This window comes from Alosa alosa, chromosome 3, assembly GCF_017589495.1.
Source record: "Alosa alosa isolate M-15738 ecotype Scorff River chromosome 3, AALO_Geno_1.1, whole genome shotgun sequence".
Taxonomy (NCBI): Eukaryota; Metazoa; Chordata; class Actinopteri; order Clupeiformes; family Clupeidae; genus Alosa; species Alosa alosa.
In genome coordinates this window covers 35,861,893-35,876,068 of record NC_063191.1, presented here as the reverse complement: position 1 = coordinate 35,876,068, position 14,176 = coordinate 35,861,893, and the positions used below count along the sequence as shown (strand labels likewise).

Genomic DNA, 14,176 nt, shown 5'->3' with positions numbered 1-14,176 from the left:
CATAAATAGCAAATGCAAGTTCAAAACTCGTTAAATACAATAGAACATAAGTTGTTACAAATGTCTATCACAACATAAGATGATAATATATGTGTTACTATGGATTTATAACAAGTTATAATGCAGCGGTGACCGGGAACATAAAACTAGTGAACCGAAAACGAACACAACAGGAGGGTTAATTTTTTAAGGTATGACAAATGTTTATCTTTTTTCTTGAGAGCTTTTTCTCCAGATCAAGAGACAGATACATCCAATGTAGATCAGCATTTCGAATTCACTCGAGGTTCTCATAAGCAGCTGTTGTCCACAATCTCGCCACTAGATGGACTTGTTTCGCATGAAAATCGTTAAATCCGTTTGGTCACGAAGTTGGAGGTCATTTACTTGTTTAAACAATTCTCGTCATATCATGGATGCTCTGCTGTTAAATATTTTAGGACTGTTTTTATATGTAGCATATATGTTCGAACTGTTAACATAAGTGTGTCAGAAATGTGACACACTAATGTTTGCCTGAAAAAGGCCCTAAATAATTAAGAATAACCTAAACATAAAGCTCACAAGTTCTCACTCACGGATTTGCATTACAGCAAACACCAATTTGTGTTCGAAACAATTATGAATCATTAGAGAGAAACCTCTTAGTACAACAATATGACGTGGCTTATGTCAGCCTATATATGGAGATCAGCACGACCAAAACAAAGTAGGCTACATGTGTGTCTAAGAAATGTAGACTAATGAATAAATCGGTGACTAAATGTAAAGAATCGACCTCTTAACAACTTTCCCCATGCTTACATATGGTCAAACTGTTGAGGAATCAGACAATAAAATGTAATTTATATGTTAAATGTAGCTATATAGTAAATGTTTCTTACAAACTGTCTGTAACATATCTGTAACACACTGACAGCAATGCACAGAGCTCCAATGACCTTTCCTCTTCGTTGCTCTTGGTTTCTGGTCGACTGTGAGGGAAGCAAGTCTGCTACGGCATTCCAGACAAAATCCCGTGAAATCAAACAATAATGAAATTTTATCTAACTTTTCCCCAAGCGAACTGCTGGATGCAATAAGCCCGCCCCATCTGTGTCAGCAAATGGCCCAACTCACTGACGAAGTGAAGGGGAGTCTGAGGCGAAGGGGGAGATAGAGAAGAGGGGGAATCGGATTGAAAACAGATCACTACCAAGATCTCTCCACCGCATGTCTAAGAACAACTGGCGATTAAATCTGGCCCGTCGTCGTGAGTTTTGCTCATCAGATGAGCAAAATCAGATGACCAAAACACGCTATGCGTATTGTCTTTATGGAGCGCTGAACGGTTCCAAAAGTTTGCTGCCTGTAGTCTGATGGATTGTAAAAGTTAGCGCGATGCTTCGACCGCACTCAAGAGACTGAAATGAATGATGTAGCTAGGATATAAAACTTTGGTCAAGACTGTCAAACACTTCTGGCGAGTCGCACATTTGAGTTGTACTTCAAGTACGTGGATGGATTTTTTTCGACAAACTTCAGAAGGCATTTGGCGTTTCCTCAACCGACAGAAAAAGTACATTTCTGAGAGTTTGCGAATTTTACACGCTGAAGATACTTTGGACAAACTGAGCTGAGCACGCTTCAACAAGGTAAGATAAGACGGAAATGTTGAATTATTGTGTTTTGTGTGAGCTGTTGCTGTTTTTTTTAAAGTTTTACGAGTCTGTTTTGAATTTGATTGACGCCTACCATCTGCTTGAAACCAGTAATGTTGTGGTGTCTGTTAATAAGGGTGAAGTGAGTTAAGGTTCTCTAACCCTTATACAAAATAACTGCTGTTATGGGACAGAAAAAAAACTTGATTTCTGAAGTGCAGTGCAGTACAATCATATTTCAATGTCCAACATATTTTAACTGGCAAGCTAGTGCAGTACTATGTAGTGCAATCCAGTTTTTGATTGGCAAACTATTGCATTTCCTGCACATGAATGGCAAACAAATCCTCCAAAGCTGTAATTTTGATACTCAAACTGCGATTTTGACACGAGGTAGTGCAGCTATGTGTTTCAAGGGCATAATTTCAATACCAAGCGTATTTATGCGTACAGGACATGAGTAGGGTCAAGGCTTGGGCTTCCATTATCGTTGTATCTGCACTTTGAACTTACTTGATGTTGGAATGCAAAAAATCTATTCCAGGGCTGCAACTCAATCCATATGAGAGAATGATGTGGAAAATGTTCATTGTAAGCATCCCGTTATGTAAGCATCCTGTTAAAGTTAATGTGCGTGTGTACACTGATAGTGTTGCGGGATTCAACATAACACAATGATACAATGATATCAATATGCTGTAAACAAATTATGTCCATCTAAAACAGATCTGCACACGCGGTTAGTGCATTTGAGGCTCAAACACGAACATTAGAGGGCCTGATTAGAACTCCAAGGCTTTAATGCAGCACCAAATAGTAGGCCTAACAACAGAAGATTTTAAAGGAATTACTTTTTGGAGTTTACAGTGTGGCAGGCGAGTAAGCAGATGTAGATGCGCGTAACGGCAGCAGCGCTGCTCGTGAGCAGGTTGGAAAACAATCTCACGACAGGGAAAATGTTGGTTTTCGCAGGTCGCCATATGTGTTTGCTCACAGTTGTGCGTAAATCCCGTATAACAAAATGTCACTCACTTGCGTGGCGATTTGCACAGGCATGCCAACGCATCGAGCAAGTTTGTTCAGAGCACTCTTTCTCTCTCTCTCTCTCTCTCTCTCCGTAAATCTCTGGGGGTCACTAGGGATAACCCACTAATTGTTGAAAGGTTGCGGGCTTGCCAGTGGCTTTGCTGTTTGCTCTCCAAACCGAATGATCAACAAACACTTCATGCTTTTTTGTCCCGGCCTGACTTCTGCCATATTTACTGTGGAGGGGCTGTTTGTTCAGTCTCCTAAACAGTTCTAATGAGGTATAATGATCCCATCGCAGAACATAGTACCGTTGTTTATGTTTGCTACTTAGCCTCAGCGTTTGAATTTTTGGAAATGGTCAACAAAAAAGGCTAAGACCGCGCACGGAAGGGTAATTTCGGAGGCCTACTGGACAGTTACATTTCATTAAAGGCCGGACCGCGTGTTTCATTGTGATGGCTTGGAGTATATTGTACAGTATTACAAAAAAAATATATAATAATAATAATAATAAAAAAAATTATAATAATAAAAAAAATAAAATAAATATATATATATATATTCCCCCAATGTACTGAGTGCGGAGAGTTAAAAGTTCGCCTAATTTTATTTAGGCTACAAATTGGTCAAAGGTTTTGCTACCTCTAAACAAGTGTTTCTTCTGTTTAAGAGCATCAAACAGTAAGTGTGTGTTTGCGTGTGTATCCACTTAATGAAATGGCACTGCAAAGGCTGTTTTTCAAAAGTTCATATATCCCCTCCCTCCAAAATAGAAAGGGAGGAGGGTTGTGCGTGTGTGTGTGTGTCTGTGTGTGTGTGTGTTTCCTCTTTTCCATGCCTGCAAGTTTTGTAAGCATGCATGTTGTGTTTTTGTGCGTGTGTGAAGTTAAGGACTTTGAGTTTTATGTGTGTGTGTGAAAGAGTGAGCATATTTGTATGTTTTTCTCTGTGTGTGTGAAAAAGACAGAGATAGTTAAGAGAGACAGAAAGAGAGAGAGAGAGTGTGTGTGTGTGTGTGCGTGTGCATGTGTTGTGTTAAATCTAGTGTGATGCCCAGCAGAGGTCATTAGCATAAGAAGAGTGGTCTCAGTGCATGTGCCATTGTGTGCACTGAGAAGTGGCCGCGGTCAGGAGCTGCAGCCTTTGAATGGGACCTAAAGAAATGATGGCCTATTCACACTCCACTACACTGGGCTCAGAGGCCTGCAGACAGGGAGCAAACCCAGGGGACAGAGAGACGACCACGGTTGAGTCACTTTCATCTCTCTCTCTCTCTCTCTCTCTCTCTCTCTCTCTCTTGTGATGGCTTGGAGTATATTGAAAATAGCATTACAAAAAAAAAAATAATAATAATAATAAAAAAAAATTATAATAATAAAAAAATAAAATAAATATATATATATATATTCCCAATGTACTGAGAGGTGGAGGATTAAAAGTTCGCCTTTAATTTTATTTAGGCTACAAATTGGTCAAAGGTTTTGCTACCCTAAAACAAGTGTTTCTTCTGTTTAAGAGTTGATCAAACAGTAAGTGTGTGTTTATGGTGTATCCACTTAATGAAATGGCACTGCAAAGGCTGTTTTTCGTTCATATATCCTCCTCCAAAATAGAAAGGGAGGAGGGTTGTGCTGCAGGTAAGGTTCAGTGTGTGTGTGTTTCCTCTTTCCATGCCTGCAAGTTTTGTAAGCATGCATGTTGTGTTTTGAGGCGTGTGTGAAGTTAAGGACTTTGAGTTTTATGTGTGTGTGTGAAAGAGTGAGCATATTTGTATGTTTTTCTGTGTGTGTGAAAAGACAGAGATAGTTAAGAGAGACAGAAAGAGAGAGAGAGAGTGTGTGTGTGTGTGTGCGTGTGCATGTGTTGTGTTAAATCTAGTGTGATGCCCAGCAGAGGTCATTAGCATAAGAAGAGTGGTCTCAGTGCATGTGCCATTGTGTGCACTGAGAAGTGGCCGCGGTCAGGAGCTGCAGCCTTTGAATGGGACCTAAAGAAATGATGGCCTATTCACACTCCACTACACTGGGCTCAGAGGCCTGCAGACAGGGAGCAAACCCAGGGGACAGAGAGACGACCACGGTTGAGTCACTTTCATCTCTCTCTCTCTCTCTCTCTCTCTCTTTCTCTCTCTCCCTCTTTCCCGGAGCAGGCTTAATGCTCAGCCCACACTTTTTTCTCATGTCTCCTTCTGTCTGTCTATCTATCTATCTATCTATCTATCTATCTATCTACGTCAACTAATTTCCAACTTTAATTGTACTCACTAAATCGGTCTTTCCTCCTCTCTTTTAATGCAGTTTTCACTTTTCTTCCTTCTCTCTCTCTCTCTCTCTCTCCCTCAGTCGCCTTTTATATTGATCTGTGAGGTTCAGCTCAGGAATTCTGTGGACAATTTAATGAACCGAACACTGGAAAAGAGGTGGGCGGAAAGGAGGAAGGTAAAGACAGAGAGAGAGAGAGAGAGAGAGAGAGAGAGAGAGGGAGAGGAGAGAGAGAGAGAGAGAGAGAGGGAGAGAGAGGGAGGGGGACTTTTACTAAACAAATGTGTATGAACTGATGTGTGTATCATGGCCACATAGCTACTCATTTGTCTGTGGCTGGCCCATCACTGGCCCTGATGCGACCCAGACTCGCTAGCTGCTAATGAGGAGGCGATAGGAGGACCAGTCGGGCAGCCTGGGACACCCCCTGAGACAACTAGGAACAGGACAAGAAAAACACCAGCGCGACCTTAGAGTTGGGACAATGGCAACAATCTTTTGTCTTTTGATGCTTTTGTGGGCCTCACATACAGTTTGGGTTGAAGATGTTGCACAGAATTGTTAGGGTTATTTTATAGTAGAAAATAAAGATAGAAGAAGATGAGACTGTTGCCTGGTGAATCGGTTTATTTTTGTCACTGCATTTTAAGATGTTTATGCACATTGAATGACCTCTGTGTATGAAATGTGCTATATAAATAAACTTGACTTGACTACTTGACTTGACTTGCTATTTGTGGTCTTAAGTCATATATTATTTTCTAAATATAAAGAAATTACTATTTTTGCATCAGTACTGTAGTTCCTTGGGTTCATTGTCATGTATTTCAGCTTTAGCTGAAGTCAAGGGATATTCTACAAATTCATGTGGTTTAAATAAACATGGTCATCATTTTAACTACTTATTTTATGAGTCCATCTAACTTGACCTCAATGCCCTGGGTCATGCAGAAAGACAAACAATTTTATAGAGCTTGTCTGGTTTATGAAATGATTAGATCTCATATTATACAAGCAGGAAAAAACATTAAAAATGTGCATGTTATTACTCAGAGGAAAATAAATGCTTCTCAGAATGAAGGTTTTGTGTGTGTGTGTGTGTGTGTGTGTGTGTGTGTGTGTGTGTGTACAGTATGTGTGCGTATGTGTATGTGTGTGTGGGTGTGGGTGTGGGTGTGTCGCCCAGCATTTCACTGTCAGTAATTCAGATCTGTTTGTGGGTCGGCCACACGGGTAGCATAGTGCTTATAAAAACCAGGAAGGAAACCAGAGTGGACCATGTCCAGCACGGGAACCCAGTTTCACATGCGGGACCCAGAATGTCACAGCAGAGACTTATGGGAAGGTGGACGACTCAGACAAGGATGCTGAGGACAGTTATGGGCACGTAGCAAGATACAGTTATCACTATCATCAGCACCATCATCATCATCATCATCATCATCACATCAACTCCATCAGACTCAGGGCCCATTCAGAAGACACAGACAACAAACACATGACATACAACATGCAATAAAGAGATAAAAATAAACAGATACAGAAAGAAAGAAAGAAAGAAAGAAGCATTCCCAGGGAGGAGGATATGCTTGCTCATAGTGGACGTGTCTTTGTGACACAGACAATGAAAAGAACCTGACTGGGCAGGAGCAGAGAGAGAGAGAGAGAGAGAGAGAGGGAGGGAGAGAGAGGGAGAGAAAGAGACTCAAGGAGTATGGCTGAAGTACACTCGTAGTCGTGGGAAGTGAATTGATGGCACTTTAATGGTCATTAAGGACACTTTGAAAGACAACCATGTTTATGTGTGTGTGTTTGTGTGTGTGTGTGTGTGTGTGTGTGTGCGTGCGTGTGTGTGTGCCGTGAAGTTCTAGTGACGAGCTCAATGCTGGATGGGATGGACTGGAGTGGTCAAGGAGCAAATACGGAGACATAGAGAGAAAAGAAAAAGAACGAGAGAGAGAGAGTGAAAGAGAGAGAGAGTGAGAGACAGGGAGAGAGAGAGAGAGAGAGACAGGGAGTGAAAGAGAGAGGGATGTCGAGAGGGCGGAGAGGGGGTGCTCACACTCAAAGGCTCATCTCTGCACTCTGGGCGCGCGGCGTGGACAATCCGGCCCATTCAAGTGGCCTCAGGGCTTCCCATCGCTTCTCCCACAAGTGGACAGAGGTTAACGAGGACAGCGGCACATCCGGTGCTGGAGCAGAGAACCCGGTTCCTTTTCTTCTGTGTTCCGCAGTGTTCTGCAGTGCAGCAGCTGTCAGTGCTCTGGATGCACGGATCGCTCCTTAATGGCGGCCTGTCATCTAGAGACCATGAAACCGCTCTCTGATGTCTGTGAAAGTGGGAGGACAAACACAAGATCACACACATGCACACACACACACACACACACACACATGCATGCCTCATGCACACACCACACACACACACACACACACACACACACACACACGCACAGACACCCCACACACACACACACACACACACACACACACACACACACACACACACACACACGTCATAGACAAACACACACACAAAAATACACAGCCATAGATACACACACACACACACACACTCACACACACACATACAAAAAGGCTTCTGTGTCAATTGAGAGAGTCATTAAATAAAAGCTGGGCTCAATCAGTGGGGTTTCATGACTAGATTGATTGAGCTCATTAGCCAGTGGAAACTGTTGCAGAGGTGGAGGAAATGTGGCCAATTAGGAGGGCACGGCATTCCCACCAGCCACTGGGGCACTTGTCTCCCTCCGCTCTCATCTCGCAGAGAGAGTCAGCCTCAATGGCATTAGGTTCTCATCCTTTTACATTGTGCTTATTCTACATTTCACGAAAGCTAGAGACTGATGAAGTTCTGACTGACGGACACCTTAACAAATTGGAGGAAGCAGTGTTGCGCTTTTCGTTCCCCTTCACCTAAGTTTATCCTACATTTAAAATCTTTTTTTGTTTTTTTCATTCATACATGAAGAATTCAGAGGCAAACCCCTCTAAATTTGTCTGACCACTTTTCTTTTAAATGAGCATTTATAGGTTTTTACCTACAGATCAATATTTCAGGGCTTTGAAGCTAAATGATTTAGTTAACGTATACAATGTGAAAATGATTTAGTTAACGTATACAATGTGAAAATGATTTAGTTAACGTGTACAATGTGAAAATGATTTAGTTAACGTATACAATGTGAAAATGATTTAGTTAACGTGTACAATGAGCATCATCATCGTTATCTCTTTTTTTGTTTTGTTTTGTCCACCTCAGGTTTGGACATTAAGCTCATGTGGCCAGTGCAGCTTATTTCCACGAGAATGATTATTTTCACTGTCTGCCCTTAAGTTTAGATTGTATTTACAATTTCCTGTGCCCCTCCTTTGGAAAGAAAAACACTCCAAAGTATTGAAAAACATCTTTGAATTTAGTCAGGTTTGTCTCAACGGAGGGGCCTGGTCAATAAACTCAGATGTCCGTTAGAGCTCTCTCTGGGAGAGATGAAGTCATATACACAGTTTACACAGCGTTATATGCGACACGTCATCACCACCTAGTCCGTCTCCATGATTTTCATTTCTAACGTTCCAAAATTTCACAACTTCATCTCCCATGAGGTGATTCCCCCCCAACCCCAAACACACACACTCCCACACACAATCCCATCCGACAAAGTTATCATAGCTATTCCACTTAAAATAAACTCTGAGAGTTTGGCGTTTAAAAAAAACAAAACACTTTTTTCCGAGCATACCGGGGGTGTGGTCAGACAGATGGGAGTTCAGTTGGGACGATCGGACTGAGACAGATTTGTTTCTCGTCTTCCAGGTCGTTCCCCTGAAAATATGTCCGTGGATTACAGACGGAGCCAGCGTTAGTTACTGGACATGACACACAGGGTTCAAGCGCCAGCACTGACTCACACGGCACTGAGTGCTTCAGGATTAAAGGGCACATGTTCATGGGATACGACATAGCCTTTGCTTACGTTGTTACTACACAACTAAGTGCAGTGAGTAATGCATTAGTTATGAGTGTGTGACAACAACTTTTAAACTCTTATTTTCTCTTCAAATAACCCATACTCTAATCTTAACTGAATACTGCAGTAGAGTTAGTAAGCCTGGCAAATTGTATTTGTAAGATACATTTTTTTTAAAAAGACAAAAAACCTGTTAATAATAGTGCAGCATCCCAGTGCCACTGTGATTCCAAAGGTGTGTAAACTCTCTTCAGTGATAACACACTTAAACACACATCGCTGACAGTGGACAGGGGGAGTCCCAGTGGCAGACACCTTTAGCCTGACCCAGATCCATCAGGTGGACATGTCCAGTCATGGTGCCAGGGCACTCGGTAACTGAATAGAAGAGCCTGCTGACAGGGCTGCAGCCCACGCCAGTGGAAGTCTAACCACGAAGCACATTGGATCATCTTCTACCCCATTAGGAATACACACATTCTTTCTTCTCCCTTCCATCTTCTACAATACATAATACACACACACGCGACACAAACACGCGACGCATCGCATACACACGCACGCCATTAATAACACACACACACACACAAACACGCACAAAAACACACACACAAACACACAAAAACACACACACAAACACGCATAAACACATTACACAAACACGCTATTTCAAACATTACATACTAAAACACGCACGTACGCACGTACACACACACACACACAAACACGCATAAATATACATTAATAAACACGCACGCATTACGCGCGCACAATAAACAAACACACAACACAAACATGTAATAATAATAAAACACATTAATAATAAACACGCATAAACATTAATAAATAAAACAAGATACAAAACACGCATTTCCATCGACGACGCATTACTAATAACACATTACACACAAACAAACACGCGATACAAACACGCGACACGCATTACTAATGCACGCATTACAATAATACAAACACATACAAACACGCATAAACAACACACACAAACACGCACGCACGCACGCATACACACACATGTTAATAATAAAACACAGGCCGCACGCATTAAGCCAAATAATGCGACGCACAATAACACACACGCATTACCACAAACACGCATAAATACACACAATAAATTACGCGACGACGACGATGCATAATAATAATACACACGCATTATCATTGAACAAACACGCATCGTGACGCAAAACACGCACGCGACGCACCGCGCACACACAGAAACACACACACAGAAATACGACACACGCACACACGACGCACGCACTATCGTGCGACACACTTCAAACACGACGCACGCGACGCATTAATAATAATAATACGCATTAATTACTCAAACACACACACACACACCTGCGCACACACACACACACATGCATGCCTCATGCACACACCACACACACACACACGCCGCATGCGCACACACACACACGCACACACACACGCACACACCTTCAAACACGCACGCATCGCACACACACACACACACAATAATACACGCACAATAATACACGCACACACACACAATACCACACACACACACACACGCATCGCACGATAATAATAACACACACACACACACGACACACAATAATAATAATACACACGCATTACCACACACGCATCACACACACACACACACACATTACTAATGCACGCATCGCACGTGCATCGCATACACACACACACACACACACACACACTCACTCACACACACACACACACACACACACACACACATGTAATGCATCGCACACACACACAGACACTCAAACACGACACACACACGCATGCATGCATCGCACACGCATGCACACGCACACACTAAACACGCACGCATTTCATTAATAACACACACACACACACGCACACACACACACACACACACGCGAGTGACGCATTACGTGAAGAATACACACACACGCGACGCACACACACACATACACACACACACACGCACACACACACGCATACACACACACACACACGACGCATGCATCGCATGCGTCACACACACACACACACGCACACACACACACACACACGCACACACACACACACACACACACACACGTGATGCCGCGCGTCACGTTACACACACACACACACACACACACACACACAAACACACACACACACACAAACACACACACACACACACACACACTCCATTCCTCCCTTATCTTCCCTCGTCCCGCACTGTCATCATCATCATGTATGTAATAGCATCAACACTATGACAGAGAGCCAGAGAAGTCATGCAATACTCTTGAGGAAGATGGGAGAGGATAAGGTGTGTGTGTGTGTGTGTGTGTGTGTGTGTGTGTGGATGCCCCCCTGGGCCTGCCTTGAGCTGAGTGGGAGATGTGTGCCATGCTGATGTGTGTGAAGGTGTTAGGTTTGAAGGCAGATGGCTTGTTGAGTTTTGACCCCATACACACACTCATGGCTTAAGACAGCAGGCCTCCTGACACGCACACACACACACACACACACACACTCACACTCATCTCTCTCTCTCTTGCTCTCTCTCTCACACACACGCAAACACACACACATAGTCACATACACACACACACACACACACACACACACAGAGAGAGACACAGACACACACACAGACAGCTGACTTACTGCTGAGTCACATAATGGACGACAAACTGTGGAGACACAGATGTGCTTCCAAAGTGTATCTCACACTGAGTGATAAAATAAGCCAGCACGTGGTGAATGGAGGGAGGAAAAAAGACTCATCTGCGAGAAAAAAAAAGAGAGAGAGAGAGAGAGAGATAGTGAGAGAGAGGGAGAGAGAGAGAGAGAGGGAGAGAGAGAGAGAGAGGGAGAAACAAAGATAAAGACAGCAAGACATACAGAAAGAGAAAGAAAGACAGAGAAGGAGAGCTAGAGAAAAAAAGAGAGACAGCCCCCCTATAGTTATGCTTGGTCGGAATATGACCCCGGAAGTCAACCAGTGATTGATATTGGCCTAGTGGGGTAATCCCCACTCTCCCTCAGCAACTGTTGGCAGTGGTTAGCAACAATAGCGCCTCTATCTCTATGCACACCAGCCAAATATGAACCGCCAAAGAGACAGAGGCATGAGAAAGAGAGAGAGAGAGAGAGAGAGAGAGAGAGAGAGAGAGAGAGAGACAGAGAGAGAGAGAGAGAGAGAGACTTCTCAGAACTATGCAGTGTGATTTGGTAAACTGGAACAAAGGAGTGATGGTGAGGCAAACATGTGGAGTGTGTTCTGGTGGAGAATGATTGGAAGCTGCCATGTTTAATGTGTGCAGTGAGGGATGCTGGGTAGTGTAGCTAACACAGAGACCATAGGAAACCAAGGTTGTGTGTTGACATACAAGCCCGTGCATCCCACAAATGACTGGGGCCCACAGTGAGACGAAAACAAGGTTGTGTAATGCAATGCTTGTGTGTGTGTGTGTGTGTGTGTGTGTAAAAAAAAGATCACACCCCAATCTCAGAAAGGCAAGGATCTTAGATTGCCACCAGCTCCAGTGGTAGTCCTGACATTGACAGTTACAGTAATTAAAAAGATCATTGAGATGATTGTTACAGGTTCCTGAAAACAATAATAATCAAAAGTACTGAAATGTTTACTCAATTACAATAAAATATCTTACTTTCTACATACTACTTAAGCAGGCTAAAAAATGTGTTGTTGGATTGTTGTTGCTGATCTCCCATTTGTCCGAGTTCTTGATCCCTTGATTGGGACCTGTATGTCACCACACAGGACTGCAACTACTTGCCACCCAAGTCATTGTGCCAGTGAGAAGTGAGCAGATTGTCACGGAGACGACCCCCCCCCCCTCTCAGTTCACCATTAGCACCTCATGATCCTTTGCTTAGTGTGCTCTCAGACAGCTTTTGGCAACAGTAGCGCTATGTGTGTATGTGTGTGTGTGTGTACATGTATGAGTGTGTGTGTGTGTGTGTGTACATGTATGAGTGTGTGTGTGTGTGTGTGTGTGTGTGTGTGCACATGTATGAGTGTGTGTGTGTGTGTGTGTGTGTGTGTGTGTGTGTGTGTGTGTGTACATGTATGAGTGTGTGTGTGTGTGTATGCGTGTGTGTGTACATGTATGAGTGTGTGTGTGTGTGTGTGTGTGTGTGTGTGTGTGTGTGTGTGTGTGTGTTTGTGCGTGCTAACAACACTGTTTTAGGGGAGGAGACCCGGCACCAAATGGTGTTGAGAGGGAGGCATCACATCCTGCATTCTTCTGTGATGGTCAGTAGAGGAGAGATGAGAGAGAAACAACTGTGAGGTCTTTCTTCAAGATCCTCTCTCTCTCTATTCCTCACTCTCTCTCCCTCACTCTCTCTCTCTCTCTATTCCTCACTCTCTCTCCCTCACTCTCTCTCTCTCTCTATTCCTCACTCTCTCTCTCTCCCTCACTCTCTCTCTCTCTCTATCTCTCTATCTCTCTCTCACTCTCCTCACACACTCCCCCTCACGCTTGCCGAGTCTCTTAACATTGCTAACATGCCGTTGTGTTCATTAATGTTAAAAGGCTCACACTCGTGCAGGCTTATAGGCAAGGACCTGGAGCGCAGAGGAGAGAAAGACCAAGAAAGAGAAAGAGAAAGAGAGGAGAACGAGAACGAGAGGAGAAAGAGAACGAGAGGAGAAAGAGAAAGAGAACGAGGAGAAAGAGAACGAGAACGAGAGGAGAAAGAGAACGAGAGAAGGAGAAAGAGAAAGAGAACGAGAAAGAGAACGAGAGGAGAAAGAGAAAGAGAACGAGAGGAGAAAGAGAAAGAGAACGAGAGGAGAAAGAGAACGAGAGGAGAAAGAGAACGAGAAAGAGAACGAGAGGAGAAAGAGAAAGAGAAAGAGAGGAGAAAGAGAAAGAGAACGAGAGGAGAAAGAGAACGAGAGGAGAAAGAGAACGAGAGGAGAAAGAGAAAGAGAAAGAGAGAAAGAGAAAGAGAACAAGAGGAGAAAGAGAACGAGAACGAGAGGAGAAAGAGAACAAGAGGAGAAAGAGAACGAGAACGAGAGGAGAAAGAGAACGAGAGGAGAAAGAGAACGAGAACGAGAACGAGAGGAGAAAGAGAACGAGAGGAGAAAGAGAACGAGAAAGAGAAAGAGAACGAGAAAGAGAAAGAGAACATACTGACTGACAAAAAATCAGAATGAGTAATTATAACAGACGAAAGTAGCCCTGTGGACACACAATATTGTTGGAAAATTGAGATGTGTGAAACACTATTTGAC

The 14,176-nt window shown here is 43.2% G+C and overlaps 1 protein-coding gene across 1 annotated transcript in view; it reads left to right on the top strand.

The window, feature by feature from the left end:
* Positions 1-1,186: 1,186 nt before the first annotated feature.
* Positions 1,187-14,176, top strand: part of LOC125292435 (zinc finger protein GLI2-like) — a 111,583-nt gene continuing 98,593 nt past the window's right edge. Inside the window, 1 exon segment of the mRNA XM_048239713.1 lies at positions 1,187-1,634. The gene's annotated coding sequence lies outside the window, so the exon portion shown is untranslated.